The following is a 21,381-nucleotide window of genomic DNA, read 5'->3' as shown; positions in this document are numbered from 1 at the left end:
AGCAAGAGAACATTCAAAGAGGAGGTTAAATGTCTAAGAGACACAAATGGCAAAATCATAGATGAAGAAAAAAAAATAGCAAATATATTAAATGATTACTTTTCACAGGTTTTTACAAAGGAGGACACGAACAACATGCCCCACATGTCGACCTGTTCCTATCCAGTTTTAAATAACTTTAGCATAACAGAGGCAGAAGTGTTAAAGGGACTAGGAGCTCTTAAAATAAACAAATCCCCTGGGCCGGATGAGATCCTCCCAATTGTACTCAAAGAAATGAAAGAAGTTATTTACAAACCGCTAACCAAGATCACGCATCAGTCTCTTGACACAGGGGTTGTACCGACAGACTGGAAAATAGCAAACGTAATACCGATTCACAAAAAGGGAGACAAAACCGAACCAGGTAACTACAGACCAATAAGCCTGACTTCTATTATATGTAAACTTCTGGAAACTATAATAAGATCCAAAATGGAAAGTTACCTATATGGTAACAATATCCTGGGAGACAGTCAGCATGGTTTTAGGAAAGGGAGATCATGTCTAACTAACCTGCTTGATTTTTTTGAGGATGCAACATTGACAATGGATAATTGCAAAGCATACAACATGGTTTATTTAGATTTCCAGAAAGCTTTTGACAAAGTCCAGCATAAAAGATTAATTCTCAAACTGAATGCAGTAGGGATTCAAGGAAATGCATGCACATGGATTAGGGAGTGGTTAACATGTAGAAAACAGAAAGTACTGATTAGAGGAGAAACCTCAAAATGGAGCAAGGTAACCAGTGCTGTACCACAGGGATCAGTATTAGGTCCTCTGCTATTCCTAATCTACATTAAGGACTTAGATTCTGGTATAGTAAGCAAACTTGTTAGATTTGCAGATGATGCAAAAATAGGAGGAGTGGCAAACACTTGCAGCAGCAAAGGTAATTCAAAATGATCTAGACATTCAGAACTGGGCAGACACATGGCCAGTGACATTTAAGAGAAAAGTGTAATGTACTGCACGCAGGCGATAAAAATGTGCATTATAAATATCATATGGGAGATACTGAAATTGAAGAAGGAATCTATGAAAAAGACCTAGGAGTTTTTGTTGACTCAGAAATGTCTTCATCTAGACAATGTGGGAAAGCTATATAAAAGGCCAACAAGATGCTCAGATATATTGTAAAAAGCGTTGAATTTAAATCAAGGTAAGTAATGTTAAAACTTTACAATGCATTAGTAAGACCTCACCTAGAATATTGTGTTCAGTTCTGGTCACCTCATTACAAAAAGGATATTGCTGCTCTAGAAAGAGTGCAAAGAAGAGCAACCAGAATTATCCCGGGCTTAAAAGGCATGTCGTATGCAGACAAACTAAAAGAATTGAATCTATTCAGTCTTGAACAAAGAAGACTACGCGGCGATCTGATTCAAGCATTCAAAATTCTAAAAGGTATTGACAATGTCGACCCAGGGGACTTTTTCGACCTGAAAAAAGAAACAAGGACCAGGGGTCACAAGTGGAGATTAGATAAAGGGGCATTCAGAACAGAAAATAGGAGGCACTTTTTTACACAGAGAATTGTGAGGGTCTGGAACCAACTCCCCAGTAATGTTGTTGAAGCTGACACCCTGGGATCCTTCAAGAAGCTGCTTGATGAGATTCTGGGATCAATAAGCTATTAACAACCAAACGAGCAAGATGGGCCGAATGGCCTCCTCTCGTTTGTAAACTTTCTTATGTTCTTATACAGCGTTAATCAAGTCACAGAAACTGCAGGGTTTAAACTTTAGTCAACATTTAAAAAAATGTAACCATAATCAGCCCCTAACAGGGAGTAGTTAAATATCTAGCAGGACAAGCCAGGAAACTCACTAAGAAAGACATTTCAGTGACATATTATTGGATGCTAGGAATGTAATAGTTTACATTCCATGTGTTAAACATTTCACATTTTTCCTAAATGCTTAACCATTATCAAAGATATGCATGTCAATTAAAGTGGTGTGTTGTTTCCAGTAGGATGTGTGCAGTGTAAGGTAAGTCTTTTACACATGCACATCAATGTTGTTCACATGTATCCTCATGCTTTAGTGTATCATAAAACTGACTGAGGGCTGCTTTGATTTTGTTACAAAAATTCCAATATGTACTTTTTTTTTAGTTTTTAGTTTAAGTTTTTTATTTATTTTCCACCCAATTTGGAATGTCCAAATGCAGAGCAGAGGTGGGCGGGCACCGATCCCAGAGAACAGAGATCAGCCCTGCCAGTAGGGTTCGCTGTTGCGTGATTAAGAAGAGGAGTCCCTGCCGGATATCATAGCATATTCTATTGTAAACCGCTCTGTAATCTGTTAATCCTGCACATTGAGAGTTTAGGTTTTATTTTATTTTATTTTGTTTATGATTTTTCACTGGTTAATAAGGGAGGGTGCATAAAATTTGAAATAAGAAATCAATCCATTGATACAAACTGTATTTACGGTATTAACCCTTAAATCAGTGCTGTTATTGTGGAAATAAATATGAAAGAGAAACAAGAAATGAGTCCCTTTTTTTTAAGCTCCTCAGGTTCCAAGTAGCTGATTGATCTCAGAACTTTGTCAAGTTGGGGTTTAAAGTATTGAAGTGATTCAGCATCAACAACGTGACTAGGTGATCCAATCCATACCCTCACCACTCTTTATGTGAACACGTATCTCCTTCACTCTGTCTAAAGTTTCCACTTCATTTTCAAGTGTGTCCTCTGGTCCTGGTTTCTGGGCGGCGCTTAAAGTATTGTTTAGGGTTAAGTGTTTAAAATGTCTTCAATCAATTCCCACTGATTTTTCTATTCTTAACAATAGATTTGGTTCGTTCAGCCTATCTTTATAGCTCATGCCATTGAGCCCTGGTATTAATAGCAGTCTATGCACTTAAAATTCATGATCTGAACATGATGGGTAGATTAAAATATCCTGCTAACCAGTCTCAGGACAGCTACTGAGTCAGTGTACCGTGCTGTTTCTATACCCACTCTGAGAAAAAAACATACTGTCTACTATGAGCTTGGATCACTGCAGTTCGTCAGTATCCTAATGATCTCCCCTACAGAGAACAAAGGCTGTGCATGTCCACTTTAATCCTAAATCATTTTCTGACACCCAGACATTAGCACCCACTTTGAGCCTCTGGCTAACCAAAGGGCACCCGTCCAGCATTTGCAAAGTCAAACTCATTTTTGATATTGCAGGAAGAGGCTTGGAAGCAATGCTCAATGAGTACCCTTGAGCAAGGTACTTTACCCAGATTGCTCCAGTAAAAACCCAACTGTATAAACGGGTAATTGTATGTAAAAAATAATGTGATATCTGTATAATGTGATATCTTGTAACAATTGTAAGTTGCCCTAGATAAGGACGTCTAAGAAATAATAATCTACGGAAACTGAAAGGGAGTGGGGAGCTTTGAACAATATAGCTTGCATCCAAATCAAATAAGGCACACCCCATTAGTCCTAGATTAACAGAACATTGCTGTTTTTTGTGCGCAGATGGTAAACTCAAAATGCAACCTAATCATGACAAGCTGTTTTTGTCACATGTGGACAAGGGCCAAACAAAAACACACACTGTGATGTTGCTGAAGTCTGAAAGTTTTCTCTATGGCCTCTATGTTAGGGTTACAGGAAGTCTTATAATTGTTTCTATTTTTAAGGCTTCTTATCCAGCAAATTCTAAGCTATTGTAAAAGATTTGTAGTGGGAGGTGTGTTTGGCAGGGTCACGTCAGATTTCAATGCAATGGCCGCTCTTGGACCAGCTAAGCTTTATTACAGGGTTACAAAACAAAAGATTCCTATTCCCTCTATGGGACTGTGACAGGGTGGCTGGGCAGTGACATCACGGCAGAAGCAGGAACTAAAAACACTGACACCAAATACTGCAATAAATCAAAGGATTAAACAAAAACACTGTACTCACAGAGCAAAAATAAAGCAGTAAACAAAAATAATCACCAACATAAAATAAATAAAACAACACAGGTCAGGCTGGGCAGATTGCCTTCACTGTTCCTACGTTTTCCTTTCAGTTTCGCTTTCACTCTCTCTCGCCGCTCTCTCCACTCTAACACCCACCGCGAGCTGGAGAGCTGCAGGCTTTTTATATCGTGGCCGAGGGGTTTAACTCGCTAGCAATTATTCTATTACCCCTCGGCCACAATCTGCATGAGTTTTTTAAATTACTGTGGATGGGGTTTCCCATTCATGCTACTAACCAAAATAAACATTCGGCTACACCGTCATATTTATAAACAAAACATACGGCCCTTCACCGACAAATCTAAATAATAAATACATAAACAAACACGAAATACAAAATAACATGGGCGGAGGGGAAACCCTGTTCTAAAATAACCACACACATTTACACAGCAGGGCTCTCTACTGCCCTGCTACATATCCCCCCCCTTGTGCAACGCACACTTGGCCCCAACGGTCACCTCCCCCCTCAGTCTTAAAGTCCCGGAAGAGGGGAAAGCAAGGTGTTTCCGGGGGTGGCCATGGTGGAATGTCCTCCACCCCCCACTTCTTTGTGGCTAACAGCTCCCTCTTCCGGGGCTTCAGCCACACTATCTCCTGCCGCGAAAGTGCGGCTGGGGGAGCTGGTCTCCTGACCTCCCCCCCCCCCCTCTTCATGGGCGGCAGTTCCTCTCCTTGGGGCTCCGGCCACCCAATTTCCGGCAGCGAAACTGCTGCGGGGGGAGCTGGTCTCCTGACCTCCCCCCCCTTCTTCATGGCCGGCAGCTCCCCTTCATGGGCCTCTGGCCACAGTGTTTCCTGCTGCGAAAATGCGGCTGGGGGAGCTGGTCTCCTGACCTCCCCGCCTTTCTTCATGGCTGGCAGCTCCCCTTCATGGGGCTCCAACCACAGTACCTCCTGCTGCATGGCAGGACCGGCAGCGACCCCAGGCGAAGCAGAGCCCCTGGCGATGACCCCAGGCGAAGCAGAGCCCCTGGCGACGACCCCAGGCGAAGCAGGACCCTCGGCGACCCCAGGTGAAGCAGGACCCCCGGCGACCCCAGGCGAAGCAGGACCCTCGTCGACCCCAGGTGAAGCAGGACAGGCAGCAACCCTAGAAGCAGCAGAGCTTGCGACGACCCCAGGCAACGGCAGCAGCAGCGGACCCTCGGGAGGTGACGGCAGCAGCGGCGGATCCTTGGGAGGCAAACTCGGGAGGGGAGCCCCTGGCCATGGAGGCGGCAGCGGGAGCTCCACTTCTCCCTCGTACCCTGTACCCTGTGCGGAGCAACAGGCAGCCCCAGGCGATGCGGAGCAACAGGCAGCCCAGGCGATGCGGAGCAACAGGCAGCCTCAGGTGATGCGGAGCAACAGGCAGCCCCAGGCGATGCGGAGCAACAGGCAGCCCCGGGTGATGCGGAGCAACAGGCATCCCCAGGCAATGCGGAGCAACAGGCAGCCCCAGGCAAAGCGGAGCAACAGGCAGCCCCAGGCAATGCGGAGCAACAGGCAGCCCCGGGTGATCCAGGCGTGGCATCCCTGAGCAGTGCGAGGCAGGCATCCTTGGGCGGTGCGAGGCAGGCATCCTTGGGCGGTGCGAGGCAGGCATCCTTGGGCGGTGCGAGGCAGGCATCCTTGGGCGGTGCGAGGCAGGCTTCCTTGTGCGGTGCGAGGCCGGCATCTCTGGGCGGTGCGAGGCAGGCATCCCTGAGCGGTGCGAGGCTGGCATCCCCAGGCGATGGCGAACTGGCATCCTCGGGCGATGCACGACAGGGCAGCAGCGGTCCCTCAAGAGGCGACGGCGGGAGCAAACCCTCAGGAGGCGATTGAAGGAGGGGAGCCAGAACCAGCGGTGGTGCTGGGGTTGGCCCTCTTTTCAGCCGTGGTGACCCGGCGGTTTTCCCCCTTGCCCTGCTTAGCAGCCTATGCAAGGGCGGCTGCGGACCACCAACATCTTGTCCCGGTCCGTCCTGTCTTGAAGGGAAATGCAGCTCCTGCTCCTCTCCCTCGGGTGGTGGTGGTGGTGGAGGCAGAGACAGCTCCTGCTGCTCTGTTCCTCGCCTCCCCTTCTGGCTGCGAAGGCGGCAGGGGCGCCTCCCCTTCTGGCTGCGAAGGCGGCAGGGGCGCCTCCCCTTCTGGCTGCAGCGGGGAAACTAGCAGGCATGCTCCCTCTGCTGGTGGCGGCAATGGAGGCGGAACCAGCAGGCATGCTCCCTCTTCTGGTGGTGGTGATGGAGGCGGAATCAGCAGGTACTCTTCCTCTGCTGGCGGAGGTGGGAGCGGCAAGTCGTCCTCCCACGGAGGTGGAAGCGGAACCAACAGGAACTCACCCTCTGCTGGTGGAGGTGGGACCAGCTGGTACTCTCCCTCTGCTGGCGGAGGTGGGAGGGACACACAGTCCTCCCTAAATAATAAATACATAAACAAACACAAAATACAAAATAACACGGGGGGAGGGGAAACCCTGTTCTAAAATAACCACACACATTTACACAGCAGGGCTCTCTACCGCCCTGCTACAAGGACTTACTCACTTATAATACCCACTCTACTCTACAAACAGAAGTCCACAGACTTTGTTCCGTCTGGAATCCACAGGGCAAGGTAAGTTTCCTTCATTACGCGTACTTTTCCCTGTGACACACTGCAACACTTCAATTAACACAAATATTCACTTCACAGCTTTAAAAGGAAAGTCCCGGGTTCCCAGTAGGGTATAAACGTGGCTAAACAGCGCCACCTCCAAAGGGTTGGAGAAACAGGTAAGTAGCAATGTCCGTGTGGGCCAAGGGTGGCCCCTACCGGTTAGAAGACCCAGCGATAAGGAATCCAAAGTGGTGAAAGGCTGACCTCTGGTGGTCAGCCTGGGTAAGTATTAGGAGGAGTCCAAGATGGTATCCCCTTTCCCCACTGGGAGTGAGGCAGCAGGTCCATGTGGCAAACACAAACAGAACTAAGCTTGTAGTGTCCCCTTTGTTCCCACAACAAATACAACTGTCTTCAATTTTATGGCAGATAACACTATGTAACACAATTTTTGTTCCTGGGTAGTAAGCGTTATTTCCTAATTGCTTATGCCTCAAAAGTATAGAAAATGGCTATTATTCCCCACAAACTTTGCTTTTGTGACCAGGACAAAGATATTTTGAAATTTACCTATTTCCAATGAGAAAACGGGCCAATTTGTGTCTTTTCGTTCACATAAAGTCAGAAAAAAACAACATATGAATCCAAATTAACATGTATTTATACTAAAGTAATACAAAAATGACTACAAAAGATTTAGAAGTGAGTAGTTTTTCGAGATTTACGATTATACTGTAAATCACTTTCACGAATCAGCCCCCAAATGTAGTCTCCCATCATGTTCTCGTTATACTGTCCTTGGTAGCGGCGTTCAAAGTCCAGTATATCCTGGTGGAAGCGCTCGCCTTGCTCCTCCGAGTACGCTCCCATGTTCTCATTGAATTTATCAAGATGAGCATCAAGGATATGGACTTTGAGGGACATCCTACAGCCCATTGTGCCGTAGTTCTTCACCAGAGTCTCAACCAGCTCCACATAGTTTTCGGCCTTGTGATTGCCCAGGAAGCCCCGAACCACTGCGACAAAGCTGTTCCAAGCCGCTTTCTCCTTACTAGTGAGCTTCTTGGGGAATTCATTGCACTCTAGGATCTTCTTTATCTGTGGTCCGACGAAGACACCGGCTTTGACCTTTGCCTCAGACAGCTTAGGGAAGAAGTCTTGAAGGTACTTGAAGGCTGCCGACTCCTTATCTAGAGCTCTGACAAATTGTTTCATAAGGCCCAATTTGATGTGCAGTGGTGGCATCAGCACCTTCCGGGGGTCCACCAGTGGCTCCCATTTGACGTTGTTCCTCCCCACAGAGAACTCGGTCCGCTGTGGCCTGTCCCGCCTGTGGTAGTGCGCCTTGGTGTCCCTGCTGTCCCAAAGGCAAAGATAGCAGGGAAACTTGGTAAAACCGCCTTGGAGACCCATCAGGAATGCCACCATTGCAGCCTCTTGATGCCATCTCAGAAAAATGCAGATATGTATTCACTTAGGCAGCTGGAACTAAACTGAACTGGTGGGCTTAAGGCCCCTGTATTTATACTACTATTTATATTACTGGAAAGTTCTAGAAAGTTCTAGAAGTTACTCCAAGTTTACTCAGCACTGAATCTATCTGGAATGTTCTGGAAAATAGGTAAATTTCAAAATATCACTGTCCTGGTCACAAAAGCAAAGTTTGTGGGGAATAATAGCCATTTTCTATACATTTGAGGCATAAGCAATTAGGAAATAACACTTACTACCCAGGAACAAAAAAAAAAAAAAAAATTTGTTACACGGGTGTAATCTCTCAACGGTGATTTTACTCACCCACAGTCATAATAATTACACGTTGCACAACACAACACTCTTTTAAATAAAAGGTACAATACCCTCAAAGTAACTGGCAGACGAGGCAAGAAACTGCCGTTGATTGAATCCCAGGAACACACAGGAACCATTCTCATCCTTGACCAAACACCAACTGCCCTGAGCTACAGATTAATTACTTCAACTAGGCTCCGTGGCTCTCTGTGTAGTGTAGTTCTTAGCTCTAAACCGTCATTTCTTAAAGTGGCAGAGCCCAGCTCTGTCACACTATTTTAACACTAAATATTAAATATAGAATAAATGAAGACAAGATGTCATTAACACACTTAAAAGTGTATGAATATATTTTCATTCAACAAACTGATCCTTTTCTATGGAGGTCAGGCATTAAAACGGCCAGATTACCTAAGAGAGATTCTGTCCCCATATAAACTTCAGCGCATTTTAACAAACCTGCAGATATTAGGACCCACCTTGTTAGGAATCACAAATAACACCTGTTCCACAGGAAGTGAATTTATGGTGTTGTGGCAGTATCGATAGGTTTCACAGTCAATGTTAGAATAAACCCTGGAAAACATAACCATATCAGCAAAATGGCTGGGTTAGCAAGATAAAATCTATAAATGTATTTTGCACATTGCTGATCGGCTGTTTACACATAGAGTCTTATGCCTATATTAAAATATGAATTTGTTAAGTAATGCAATACTGACCAACCTCATCCTCTGAAAACTAGGATGCCTGGATATTTTTCACACTTTTCTATAGGTGTTATTTCAACAATCTGATTTGTTGAACGGTTGCACCGTGCTTTTCTGTTCGACCAAACAAACATGTCAACAAACAGATCCAAAAACATCGAACAAGCAGACGACACCTGGTTCTGTGCGCCAAAATTCCACCTGTGTGCCAAATTCCACCTACAGTACCCCACAGTAAACTTTTAAAAGCGATACCTAGAGCATTCCCAAGCAAGGCAAGGTTGCATCAGTCTTGCATCAAGCCCTTGTGTTTGTGTGCGACATTGAATGTGGGCGTACAAAAAAGATTACATTGTTCCATACACATTTGTTTCCTGTTAGCCTGTGCTTGGCACAGCACTGTTTATCTGAGGAGACAGTGACTCAGCAAAGAGCAGGCAGTGTCGAGTCAGAACAGCTCACAACAGGTCCTGACTTGCAGAAAGCAGAGGTGGGAGGAGTCTCTGGATGCTGCAGCAGAAGGGCAGGTACGGACTGCATCAAAACTGATCCGGTCTAGTGGCACTGTGCATGCGAGATATAAGGAATGCTATGGGTGTAAGGATTTAAGGATCATTAACAACTTATAAATGTAACTGTGTACAGATTCTATGTTCAGAATTCTTCACTTTGAAAATCGTCATACCATGCTTATAAGCATTCATAACATGTTTGTCGCATTTGTTCATAGATCTTTTGCAGTTACAAGTACAAGTTTCATATACTGCCTGGCCACTTTATTAGGACCTGGCTATCTGATTGGATTTGCCATCACTCTGAATTAAAGATGCTAATTAGGTTGATCATGTGTTGTGACATGTGATCCCTGCAGAGCTTTAAAGCTTCCATAGTTTCCGTAAGCATTGTTCCACTCAACATTGCAGCATTTTACCCTGTGACGATGGCTACAAGATGATAATGTCTCCATCTCCATGGCAACGACAGAAATATCACAACACCTTCACCCGGATCTCAAGCTAGCTGAGCATGTTTGAACAACGCATTGGTCATCACAATCCATTGCCTACCTCTTCACAAAATAACAATGACTGAATGGATTAACATGCTTTGACTGTAATAAGGGCAAACAGTAGCCAACCCTGATATTAGGTGCAGGTCTTAATAAAGTGGCCATCTGCTGTACGTATGCATTTTCAATTGCTGTGCATTTGGCAGTAATAAAGATGTCACTGGTTTATACAGCCTGGTGTCTGTAGTGTGTCACGTGACGATGGAGGGGAGATGTTCTGCTGTACAGCTGCAGCACAGCAGCCCTGCGGAGAGCAACCAGAGAGGGAAGCATCAGGGCCTGCTGTCTCCCTGCTGAGCTCTGTGGAGAGGAGCCAGAGAGGGAAGCATCAGGGCCTGCTGTCTCCCTGCTGAGCTCTGTAGAGAGCAGCCAGAGAGGGAAGCATCAGGGCCTGCTGTCTCCCTGCTGAGCTCTGTGGAGAGCAGCCAGAGAGGGAAGCATCAGGGCCTGCTGTCTCCCTGCTGAGCTCTGTAGAGAGCAGCCAGAGAGGGAAGCATCAGGGCCTGCTGTCTCCCTGCTGAGCTCTGTGGAGAGCAGCCAGAGAGGGAAGCATCAGGGCCTGCTGTCTCCCTGCTCAGCCTTACCTCCATATGGAAAGAAAACATATTAGGTGTTGTATTGGTCATACAAAAACAATATGATTATGTAGTGGAAATGTGTTTTTGTATGTTTAGAAGAAAAATCATCTTTCGCCTCCCAAAAATATCAAAACAATTTGGATTATGTTAAAAAATATATATTTCCACAATATGGACATAAGTTATAGTAAAGGTAATGTCTTATTTTTTCACATTTAAGCATCCGATTCTGGTAATTCCCTGTATTAATAGTTCTCATTATACCTTATTAAAAGGTCAGATCAATTTTGCACAACAGTTTCCTATGCTACTCCAATTTCTTTTTACAGTGCTTTACCATTTCTATCAATCCAGATTTGTTATCACTTAATATTTTTTTTAATAAACGGGTATATATATATATATATATATATATATATATATATATATACTGAGCATCAAAAGAAACTTATCACTTATATTTGGATAAAATTCACTTGATGTGATTGAAAAATGACAAACTCTGTTTTAGAGCAGGTGCAGTGACTTTTTATTGTGCTGATTAACAACTGAATCGGAATTGCTATTCTTCCATCCAGGACTGTGATATTACACCTTGGTAATATACATCTCGGCGCAAGCAAGAAGTGCCAGCAAACCGAAGAGCCTCAACAAAAGAGCCGGGAGTCTAGCTGTGGGAGTCTAGCAAGGGGAGGCCTGCGCTGTGATGCTGTTCGACTAGATCCGAACCTAACGGGGCTAGAAGAAGTTATCTACTAGTCAGGTCTGTACCCTCCACCTCACTGCTCCTACTGTGCCTTTTGTCCTGCCTGTCCTGCTATGACTGTCTCTCACATCCCTGTTCGGTCCTCCCGTCCTCGTCCTCTGCCCTCCCTCCGCTGCTGCTCCTCCAACCCCTCTAACCTCATTTCTCTGTCTCTCCCCCCCTCCCGCACACTCTCTGGTGCACTCTGGAACTGTCACTCTTCTGCTAACAAAGCTGATTTCATATCTGCCTTTGCCTCCCACCTCTGTAATCCAAGCCTCCACTAACAACCCACGTAAACTATTCTCTACCTTCTCCTCCCTCCTAAACCCTCCCCCCCTCCTCCTCCCTCCTCTATCTCCCCTGATGACTTTGCCTCCTTCTCTTCTAAAATCTCAGATATCCGCAAACTCTTTAACACCTCTCCCTCCCCCGCACCCCCTCCTGCTCCAACCCCTACACCCACTACATCCCCTACTAACTCGCCCTCCTTCTCCACCTTCTTGCCCCTCTCAGACTCTGACCTCTCCTCCCTGCTCCAGGGTCACAAACCCACCACGTGTGCCTTGGACCCCCGCCCCACTCACCTCTTTCAAGCTGCTGCTCCTGCTCTACTCCCCTTCATCTCCTCCCTCCTCAACACCTCTCTACTTTCTGGTATCTTTCCCTCTGCCTTCAAAAAAGCCTCCATCACTCCCCTCCTCAAAAAACCTACCCTCGACCCCACCTCCCTCCAGAGCTACCGTCCTGTCTCCCTCCTACCCTTCCTCTCCAAAACCCTCGAGCGGACTGTACACCGCCAGCTCTCTGCTTTCCTGTCCAACCACTCTCTGCTTGACCCTCTCCAATCTGGCTTCCGCTCTGCTCACTCCACTGAAACCGCCCTCCTGTCTGTCACCAACTCACTAAAGTGTGCCCGAGCTGCCTCTCTCTCCTCTGTCCTAATTCTCCTCGACCTCTCTGCTGCCTTTGACACTGTTGATCACTCTATTCTACTATCATCTCTCGCTGACCTGGGGATCTCTGGCACTGCTCTGGCCTGGTTCCCCTCCTACCTCTCCAACTGCACTTACCAGGTAACCTGGCGTGGAGCAACCTCCACACCTCACCCTCTCTTAACTGGAGTCCCCCAAGGGTCAGTCTTGGGTCCTCTCCTATTCTCTCTCTACACCCGCTCCCTGGGCCCCCTCATCGCATCCTATGGTTTCTCATACCATTTCTATGCTGATGATGCTCAGATTTTCCTCTCCTTCCCCACCTCTGACTCCACCATCTCCTCCCGTATCTCTACCTGTCTGTCTGCTATTTCCTCCTGGATGCACTCGCATCACCTCAAACTCAACCTCTCTAAATCTGTCCTCCTTTTCTTTCCCTCCTCCTCCCCCTCCTCTGATCTCTCTATCTCTGTTCCTCTGGAATCTACCACACTCTCTCCCTCTTCCTCCGCTAAGAACCTCGGAGTCACCCTGGACCCCTGCCTCTCTTATTCCCAGCACATCTCCACTCTGGCACGCACTTGCCGATTCTTCCTGAGCAACATCCGAAGAATCCGACCCTTCCTCACCAACTATGCTACCCAGCTCCTGGTCCAGGCCCTGGTACTCTCCCGCCTAGACTACTGCAACTCCCTCCTGGCTGGCCTCCCTGCGTCCGCCACCCGTCCGCTCCAGCTCATCCAGAACTCTGCTGCCCGCCTGGTGTTCTCTCTGCCTCGCTTCGCCCACGCTACTCCGCTACTCCATTGGCTCCCGATCACCGCTCGCATCCAGTTCAAGACTCTTGTACTAGCCTACAGATGCCTTGACCAGACTGCACCCAGCTACCTCCAGACCCTCATCTCTCCCTACACCCCCACTCGACCTCTCCGCTCCGCCTGCACTAGAAGACTAGCTCTACCTCCACTACTCTCCCCTGCCTCCAGAGCCCGCTCCTTCTCCACCCTTGCTCCGCAGTGGTGGAATGACCTTCCTACAGATGTCAGGACTGCCCAGTCCCTGACCACATTCTGGCGCCTCCTCAAGACTCACCTCTTCAAAGAGCACCTGTAGAACTCCTCTGTTTGTATCCTGGGACACTATCACCCTTCATTTAAATGTGCTTTATTTTGCTCTTATCTGCCCCCTATTTTACTGCATTTAATCCTGTACTTCAGAATACTGTAATCTGCCAAGTGTTTAACCTGTAGTATTTTGTATTTAATCATATCCTGATGTAACTATCACTATTATCTGCTGTATTATTGAATTGTGGTTTGTCACACTTGTACTTTGCTTGAACAAAAGTTATTGTATTTCTTGCTCTTATTGTATTACTTGTATTGTAACACTTGAAATGTATTTGCTTACGATTGTAAGTCGCCCTGGATAAGGGCGTCTGCTAAGAAATAAATAATAATAATAATGATATACATATGTGGCAAAGTGGTAATGACGTGCAGGTGAGTGCAGTGCAGAAGAATCACACAGACAAACGTTGGTACAGGTGCAAGGGTGTTTATTTAAATTAATAAATGTCCAGAGCCTCAAGGCAAAACCTGTAACTAATAATAATGCTGGAAGTGATACAGCGGCGTGTATCACTTCTCGTTATAATCCTACGGGTTTGATCCGCAATCCCAAAGTCCCGTTCCGACACCCACACTAAACACAAACACAAAGACAGTGCGTGATTCAAGTGCTAAAAGGTGCAAAACAAAAGACAGTTCCAGTAGTGAAAAGGTGAGTGGTGAAGTCCGGGTTTGTCGCTGGCCTGCGGCTGCAGCTCCGGATCGTGCTCAGTAATCTTTAGTGAGACAACAACACACAAGACACACAGTGTTAGAACACAGACACAAAACACTCACGGTCGATCTCACAAAACGGGCTCCTTCTTGGTCATATAATTTAACCATATGCAAAGGAACAGATCACTCAAGCCATGCCCCCTATTTATACCCTTGCCCATGACCCCGAGGTTAACGAGCGCATCCGCTCCTCCAGTCCTCGGATGCCACGCCGCTTACCGTCTGGGTCACTGAGCTCGGGTGCCATAGCTCCGCCCCCTTCCGAACTGACCGACTTCCATCTACCCTACGGAATAAATTGTCGTGCCATTTCATTAAGGGTACTCTGTTCCTCGTACACCGTGCTCTCACAGGTCGAAAGGGAGATCTAACACTAAGACTCATTCGATCTCTGTCACATAATACCATATACAAAAAATGCAGAAATGATAATAACGTTTTAAAAAACGTCACTGCATTCATTCAATCTGCTCTGTGGGAACACAATTCCGAATCTGCCTTAATGGGCATGGATGCTAGCTCAGTGGCTGTTCTTGTGAAAGTTACTGCTTATTAATATTCATCTCATGGAAGGCTGCTGTCCTTGAGAGTACAATAAATATTACAGGAAGCTGAATTTCCACAGGTAATAAATTTCTAATCACAGGTGGCGACATTTAAGAGATTAATGTTTTGTTGTTTTTCCAGACTAGTAGTGCAAAGCTGACCTACAATATAAGTCCATGCACATACTGTATAAGATAAAAAGAGCTGTAGTCAACCTAGTAACATATTGCTAACAGAATTTAAAAAAAAAGCATATTGAGGGCTGATAGATGATAGATAGATAGATAGTTTTTTAAATATGCTTTACCACACCTCTCTGGGCTTTGCAGTTATTACCATGTTTTCACTATGCTTTATTACACTCTGCTATGCTTTTACTATGGGAAACTTATCAAAGACTCTGCATACTTCTCCATGATGTAACTTGTGAGTTGCAGCATGTCTCAGGTTACTGTGTCTGTACTGTATAAGGATGTCACATGCCAGCTGGCCTGTGATTGGTGAAGATTGGTGTTCTGCGGACACACCCACCCCAGGAGTGAGCTGCGCACATGCTAAAGGGATGGGTTGGGGGGCGGGGGCGATGTGTTTAATTTAGACATTTTTGAGACCATCTCTCCTCCTCCTTGCCTCTCCTAGCTCCTCCCTGTGCACCCGCCCCCCTCACACCCCCTAGTTGATTAGTGCAACATTAAGAGCCTTGTTGGAGCTGCAGTTTTCTTGGGAATCTACTTGTCTTTTGAGACACAACCTTTTGTGTTGTATTTTCAGATCCCTTTTGTTAATTATTCCAATTATACTGATAAAAAAAAGTTCAAATACGTTTTGCACATTTCCTATGCTCGCACATTATGTACAGTACTTTTCCATTTCCATAAATCAAGTTTTGTTATACTTCTGATATTTTGGCTTTTCTGTAGAGCAGGAGTTTCCAACCCTGGACCTGGTTAGCTACTGTGGGTGCTGGTTTTCATTTCAACCAATCTCTCAGTTACTTAATTGAACCAATTATTGGCTTAATTAGTAAAGATTAACAGGTGTTCCAGATCTTTAGCCACTGATGATGTAAAGACACCTATAAAACCTGCTGAATAGGGGCTCTCCAGGACCAGGGTTGGAGACCCCTGCTATAGAGCGTGTTCCCAATGGTGACAACGATGCTGGGTCCTCCGGCAGTGGCGACGTTGGCAGCGGCGCTGGGCACTTCGGCAGGGGCGGATGTGTGAGACGCTGGTGACGATGGCGACGCTGACGGTGGCGATGCTGGCAGTGGCGACGCTGGCAGTGGTGACGTTGCCAAACAATACCACAGTTCACAAAGAGAGAAAAACATGTGCTTGTAATCACAACTGGAAATGAGAAGCAGCCCATCTGCGGAGTCACGCCTCCCGAGGTATCAAATAATCACTGCGCAGAATGCTCCTCCTCTTTTTGCCCCTCAAGACGGTAAGGTATCTGAGCGTATTGTGAAAAAGAGCTTTTGAGTCAAATGCAGTTCTCTTGCCTTTCAGGCTGAAAGCTGGCTTGTCACTTTCACGGAATCAGTGACTCCTGATTCAGCCTTTTTCTCACGTTGCAGGCTGCTGCTTTCCTATCTGTGGTATGTGAGTCGACTGCCTGTGCAGTACTGATTTAACACTAGCACCGCCATAGACGCTTTTTGAACAGCTTTTGCAATTCAAATTTAAATATAAGAACATAAGAACATAAGAAACTTTACAAACGAGAGAAGGTCATTCAGCCCATCTTGCTTGTTTGGTTGTTAGTAGCTTATTGATCCCAAATCTCATCAAGCAGCTTCTTGAAGGATCCCAGGGTGTCAGCTTCATCAACATTACTGGGGAGTTGGTTCCATACCCTCACAATTCTCTGTATGTGATATCTCTTCGTATGTGAATATCTCGTGCATGTCTGTTCTTAAGTGTTACTAAATATTTGAATTAAATACCCATACGGTGTTTCGGCTGCAGAATCGTAAAAATGAATAAGTTGTAAGCACTTGCTTCTTCAACCGCCAGACCCGCAGTTTATGCAGCATATTGAAATCAATACAATATAGCCGACTATTTAGTCTGGGCTTTGTAATAAAATCAACGTCATTGTGAAATAACGTATTATAATCCTGTTGAGTGCTTGAAACACTGATGAAAGTCATTCTACACATATATTATTATTATTTACACTACATTTCTCAGGCAGAACGATGGTGCCACCCTGAGTGTGACGGTGCCAGTTTAAATATATATAAAAACAGCAGGCCTTGTCATGGCTCCACGGGCTGTATATTTACTAGACCCGCTGCAGAGTAGACCTCGCCGGCTGCCTCGGTCCGCCCACTTCGGTGCGTCTGGCCTTTGAAAAATCAACAGCAGCAGCAGCAGCAGCGTGCATCCACAGATTCGCCCCCCATGGCTTCAGCCTGTGTGTCCCCTGGTATACGCTACACGCTGACCAGGTGTGTGACTACACGCGGTTAGGGCAGACATTGCTGCTTCAGCTGCCCCCCGGTGCTTCAGTACCTCGGTGCACATTCAGCCCTTGGTACTTCAGTGCCTCTGTGCGCGTGGTGCTCAGTGCACACAGTGCACACGGTGCTTAGTGCACTCGTTGCGTACGGTGCTCGGTGCCCTTGGTGCGGATAGCTCCCTGATGTGTACAGTACCCGGTGCATGCGGTGCTCGGTGCACACAGTGCTCGGTGCCTCGATGCCCTATGCCTGTAGACGGTGCTCCACTCCGCTGTAGGCTACGCGGTGCCCCGTCGTGTGACTGCACGTAGTCCAGGCTAGACACCCTTGTGTCTAGCCGCATCCCCGCTGTCGTGTGATTCCACCAGACTCCATCTGGCAGCTGGATTGGGTTTGTTTGGATGCCGCTGTGCTTCCCTGTCTGTGTATTAGACTGCACGACCCTGCTTTACTGGGTCGTGCTGTTGATTAGCTGCAGCGCGGTTGTTAACAACAGCCAACCAGCCATGTGTTAACAACAGCCAACATGCCCCACATGTCGACCTGTTCCTATCCAGTTTTAAATAATTTTAGCATAACAGAGGCAGAAGTGTGTGACAGGCTGGCTCGCAGTGGTGACGTCACAGACCAGGAAGTACAGAAACCACAACAATGGATGGGCGGGTGAAGCTGAGTGCAACGGCACTCAGCGTATTTATTAATAAATCAAATAAACAAAACAAAAAGATTTAAACAATCAACAAAACACAAACAAAAAGGCACAAGGGCCAAACGAATAAAACAATACTGTTTAGCAGTCGTTTTTAAATGTTGTTATTTTTTCGCTCGCTCTCTCCGCTTCCCATACTCTCCTCTGTACATTCCAACCAACCCCGCAGCACGGACAGCTGCCGGTTCTTATACTCTGGCCGAGGGGTTAACTAGCTGTTAATTATCTTATTACCCCTCGACCAGAGTCTGCACGCGTTTGGTAAGGATGCATGACTGTCAGCTAGTTAAATAATCAGTAGCTGATCAGTCATGCATTCTCACAAGGTTTCTAAATATAAATAATAAAAAACAATAACAAAAGACGCTGCGCTTTTATCCGCGCCGCAAACAAATACAAATAATAATAAATAAATACATAGGGGCGGGACACTCCGCCACACATGCCCCCCCTTGTGCGCAGCACACATGGCCTTTTCGGCCACCTCCCCCCCTTATTCCCTAAAGTCCCGGCTAGCAGTCCCGGCCCAGGAACAGGGGAAGCAAGGTGTCTCCGGGGGCGGCCACGGCGGGATGTCCTCCTCCCACCCCAACAACTGTAGCGTCCCAGTGGACCATGCACAGGCCGGCTCCTCTGGCCAGAAAAATTTTGGGGGTGGTCTCCTGATCCCCACCCCCCCCCCCCCCCCCCCTTCTTCGTGGCCGGCAGCTCCCCTTCATGGGGCTCCAGCCACAGTATTTCCTGCCGCATGGCAGGACTGGTAGCGACCCCAGGCAAAACATGACCCTCGGGAGGCGACGGCAGCAGCGGACCCTCGGGAAGTGACGGCAGCCGCAGCGGACCCTCGGGAGGTGACGGCAGCAGCAGCGGACCCTCGGGAGGCGACGGCAGCAGCAGCGAACCCTCGGGAGGCGACGACAGCAGCAGCGGACCCTTGAGAGGCGACGGCAGCAGCAGCGGACCCTCGGGAGGCGACGACAGCAGCAGCGGACCCTTGAGAGGCGACGGCAGCAGCAGCGGACCCTCGGGAGGCAAACTCGGGAGGGGAGCCCCTGGCCATGGAGGCGGCAGCGGGAGCTCCACTTCTCCCTCGTTCCCTGTAACTGGTGGCTCTCCAGGCGATGCGGAGCAACAGGCAGCCCCAGGCAATGCGGAGCAACAGGCTGCCCCAGGCGATGCGGAGCAACAGGCAGCCCCAGGCGATGCGGAGCAACAGGCAGCCCCAGGCAATGCGGAGCAACAGGCAGCCCCAGGCGATGCGGAGCAACAGGCAGCCCCAGGCGATGCGGAGCAACAGGCAGCCCCAGGCGATGCGAAGCAACAGGAAGCCCCAGGCGATGCGAGACAGGCATTCTTGGGCGAAGCGAGGCAGGCATCCTTGGGCGAAGCGAGGCAGGCATCCTTGGGCGAAGCGAGGCAGGGCAGGAGCCGTCCTTCCCATGACGGTGGAGGTGGAACCAGCAGGTATTCACCCTCTGCTGGTGGAGGTGGGAGGGGCAAGCAGTCCTCCCATGGCAGCTGAGGCAGAACCAGCAGGCATTCACCCTCTGCTGGGGGAGGTGGGAGGGGCAAGCAATCCTCCTACGGCGGTTGAGGCAGAACCAGCAAGCATTCACCCTCTGCTGGTGGAGGAGGCAGAGGCAGCTCCCACTGCTCTGCTCCTGGTGGTGGAGGTGGCGGAGGCAGAGGCAGCTCCCGCTGCTCTGCTCCTGGTGGTGGAAGCGGTGGAGGTGGGGACAGCGTGTAGTCTCCGTCTGTTACAGGGAACCGGTGCTTCTCCTTCTCCTCCTCTTCCTGGAGAATGGGGGCAGTTGACCACAAAGTGGCCCCATTCCCCACAGACAGTGCACCAGTTCATGGCCTCAAGTGCGCTGAGGTATGCTTCCCAGCTGCCCTTCGGTCGTCCCGCCTCCTCCTCTCCAGGGCAGGGGCAGTTGACGACGGAGTGACCCCCCTTCCCGCAGGAAGGGCACCAACTTGAGGCCTCGACCAGGTGAAGGTAGCCATCCCAGCGTCCGCTCTTGAGCTTCCCTCTCTTGGGTTCTTGACGCTTAGGCTCCACCTTCATGGGCGCTGGATGCACGGGCTCCCCCTCTCCGGGCGCTGGATGCACGGGCTCCCCCCTTCTGGGCGCTGGATGCACGGGCTCCCCCTCTCCGGGCGCTGGATGCACGGGCTCCCCCCTTCTGGGCGCTGGATGCACGGGCTCCCCCTCTCCGGGCGCTGGATGCACGGGCTCCCCCCTTCTGGGCGCTGGATGCACGGGCTCCCCCTCTCCGGGCGCTGGATGCACGGGCTCCCCCCTTCTGGGCGCTGGATGCACGGGCTCCCCCTCTCCGGGCGCTGGATGCACGGGCTCCCCCTCTCCGGGCGCTGGATGCACGGGCTCCCCCCTTCTGGGCGCTGGATGCTCGCACTCCACCCTTCCGGGCGCTGTAGCCTGTTTCTTCACCTTCTTGGCACCGCCCCTCCTTCCCTTCTTCGGGACCAGCAGTTCCACCTCCTGCCATGGAGGGGGTTGGTCGAGTGCTTTGTGCCCGACCTTGCCGACGGCAAAGCACCACTCTTCCCCTTTGAGGCAGGTGAGGCAGGTTTCCTGATCCCCCTGCGGCGATGGTATGGCCTTCAGGTGGACCCACTCCTCCGCGGTCTCCACCTCGCCTCGATCAAAGGCCTGCACAAAGAGGGGGTCTTCATATGGACACACATCAGGGAGGTGCCCATACTCCAGGCAGGCGAGGCACCATGTAGCCCCTCCTTCCTTTAACTCCCTCTGATGCTCATGCCACCTCTTCATATAGGCATCCACTTATCCATTTTTTTTTTCTTCAAACACAAAAGAACGCTATTCGAAAAAGAACAAAAAAAAAAGTCCTTTCCTTTCCTGGTCCGGCTGTTGGAGGCGTTGTTTGTCCCATGCAGGACACCATATGTGACAGGCTGGCTCGCAGTGGTGACGTCACAGACCAGGAAGTACAGAAACCACAACAATGGATGGGCGGGTGAAGCTGAGTGCAACGGCACTCAGCGTATTTATTAATAAATCAAATAAACAAAACAAAAAGATTTAAACAATCAACAAAACACAAACAAAAAGGCACAAGGGCCAAACGAATAAAACAATACTGTTTAGCAGTCGTTTTTAAATGTTGTTATTTTTTCGCTCGCTCTCTCCGCTTCCCATACTCTCCTCTGTACATTCCAACCAACCCCGCAGCACGGACAGCTGCCGGTTCTTATACTCTGGCCGAGGGGTTAACTAGCTGTTAATTATCTTATTACCCCTCGGCCAGAGTCTGCACGCGTTTGGTAAGGATGCGCGACTGTCAGCTAGTTAAATAATCAGTAGCTGATCAGTCATGCATTCTCACAAGGTTTCTAAATATAAATAATAAAAAACAA

Source organism: Acipenser ruthenus, chromosome 37 (assembly GCF_902713425.1).
Source record: "Acipenser ruthenus chromosome 37, fAciRut3.2 maternal haplotype, whole genome shotgun sequence".
In the NCBI taxonomy this organism is placed as follows: Eukaryota; Metazoa; Chordata; class Actinopteri; order Acipenseriformes; family Acipenseridae; genus Acipenser; species Acipenser ruthenus.
This window is presented reverse-complemented; position numbering follows the sequence as displayed.